Below are 2,434 nucleotides of genomic sequence, written 5' to 3'. Positions count from 1 at the left end.
GCGTTAAACGCCGGGTTGGTGCCCATTTCTGGCGTTTAACGCTAGGTTCTTGCCCTTTCCTGGCATTTAACGCCAGTCTGGCGCCCCTTTCTGGCGTTAAACGCCCAGAATGGTGCCAGACTGGGCGTTAAACGCCCACCTGCTAGCCTTACTGGCGTTTAAACGCCAGTAGGTTCTTCCTCCAGGGTGTGCTGTTTTTCTTCCTGTTTTTCATTCTGTTTTTGCTTTTTCAATTGATTTTGTGACTTCTTATGATCATCAACCTACAAAAATCATAAAATAACAAAAGAAAATAGATAAAATATAACATTGGGTTGCCTCCCAACAAGCGCTTCTTTAATGTCAGTAGCTTGACAGAGGGCTCTCACGGAGTCTCACAAATGCTCAGAGCAATGTTGGGACCTCCCAACACCAAACTTAGAGTTTGAATGTGGGGGTTCAACACCAAACTTAGAGTTTGGTTGTGGCCTCCCAACACCAAACTTAGAGTTTGACTGTGGGGGCTCTGTTTTACCCTGATTTGAGAGAAGCTCTTCATGCTTCCTCTCCATGGTGACAGAGGGATATCCTTGATCCTTAAACACAAAGGATTCTTCATTCACTTGAATGATCAATTCTCCTCTGTCCACATCAATCACAGCCTTTGCTGTGGCTAGGAAGGGTCTGCCAAGGATGATGGATTCATCCATGCACTTCCCAGTCTCTAGGACTATGAAATCAGTAGGGATGTAATGGTCTTCAACTTTTACCAGAACATTCTCTACAAGTCCATAGGCTTGTTTTCTTGAGTTGTCTGCCATCTCTAGTGAGATTCTTGCAGCTTGTACCTCAAAGATCCCTAGCTTCTCCATTACAGAGAGAGGCATGAGGTTCACACTTGACCCTAAGTCACACAGAGCCTTCTTGAAGGTCATGGTGCCTATGGTACAAGGTATGGAAAACTTCCCAGGATCTTGTCTCTTTTGAGGTAATTTCTGCCTAGACAAGTCATCCAGTTCTTTGGTGAGCAAAGGGGGTTCATCCTCCCAAGTCTCATTTCCAAATAACTTGTCATTTAGCTTCATGATTGCTCCAAGGTATTTAGCAACTTGCTCTTCAGTGACATACTCATCCTCTTCAGAGGAAGAATACTCATCAGAGCTCATGAAAGGCAGAAGTAAGTCCAATAGAATCTCTATGGTCTCATTTTGAGCCTCAGATTCCCATGGTTCCTCATTGGGGAACTCAGTGGAGGTCAGTGCACGCCCATTGAGGTCTTCCTCAGTGGCATTCACTTCCTCTCCTTCCTCTCCAGATTCGGCCATGTTGATGGCCTTGCACTCTCCTTTTGGATTTTCTTCTGTATTGCTTGGAAGAGTACTAGGAGGGAGTTCAGTAACTTTCTTGCTCAGCTGTCCCACTTGTGCCTCCAAGTTCCTAATGGAGGACCTTGTTTCAGTCATGAAATTTTGAGTGGTTTTGATTAGATCAGAGACCATGGTTGCTAAGTCAGAGGGGTTCTGCTTAGAATTCTCTGTCTGTTGCTGAGAAGATGATGGAAAAGGCTTGCCATTGCTAAACCTGTTTCTTCCACCATTATTGTTGTTGAAACCTTGTTGAGGTCTCTCTTGATTCTTCCATGAGAAATTTGGATGATTTCTCCATGAAGAATTATAGGTGTTTCCATAGGGTTCTCCTAGGTAATTCACTTCTTCCATTGAAGGGTTCTCAGGATCATAAGCTTCTTCTTCAGATGAAGCATCCTTAGTACTGCTTGGTGCATTTTGCATTCCAGACAGACTTTGAGAAATCAAATTGACTTGTTGAGTCAATATCTTGTTCTGAGCCAGAATGGCATTCAGAGTATCAATCTCAAGAACTCCTTTCTTCTGACTTGTCCCATTGTTCACAGGATTCCTTTCAGAAGTGTACATGAATTGGTTATTTGCAACCATTTCAATTAGTTCTTGAGCTTCTGTAGGCGTCTTCTTCAGATGAAGAGATCCTCCAGCAGAGCTATCGAAAGACATCTTGGATAGTTCAGAGAGACCATCATAGAAAATACCTATGATGCTCCATTCAGAAAGCATGTCAGAAGGACATTTTCTGATCAATTGTTTGTATCTTTCCCAAGCTTCATAGAGGGATTCTCCATCCTTTTGTCTGAAGGTTTGGACTTCCACTCTAAGCTTACTCAATTTTTGAGGTGGAAAGAACTTTGCCAAGAAGGCATTGACTAGCTTTTCCCATGAGTCCAGGCTTTCTTTAGGTTGTGAGTCCAACCATGTCCTAGCTCTGTCTCTTACAGCAAAAGGGAATAGCATAAGTCTGTAGACCTCAGGGTCAACCCCATTAGTCTTGACAGTGTCACAGATTTGCAAGAATTCAGCTAAGAACTGATGAGGATCTTCCAATGGAAGTCCATGGAACTTGCAATTCTGTTGCATTAGAGAAA

At 43.2% G+C, this 2,434-nt stretch overlaps 1 non-coding gene across 1 annotated transcript; it reads left to right on the top strand.

Moving 5' to 3' along the window:
• The first annotated feature begins 2,063 nt into the window (after nucleotides 1-2,063).
• On the top strand, nucleotides 2,064-2,171 carry LOC130958222 (small nucleolar RNA R71). Its single transcript, XR_009077355.1, has one exon. It is a non-coding gene; the product is annotated as a small nucleolar RNA R71 (small nucleolar RNA).
• The last annotated feature ends 263 nt before the right edge of the window (nucleotides 2,172-2,434 follow it).

This window comes from Arachis stenosperma, chromosome 10 (assembly GCF_014773155.1).
Source record: "Arachis stenosperma cultivar V10309 chromosome 10, arast.V10309.gnm1.PFL2, whole genome shotgun sequence".
Taxonomy (NCBI): domain Eukaryota; kingdom Viridiplantae; phylum Streptophyta; class Magnoliopsida; order Fabales; family Fabaceae; genus Arachis; species Arachis stenosperma.
Note: the sequence above shows the minus strand (reverse complement) of the source record. Positions and strands in the feature narration are given on the sequence as shown.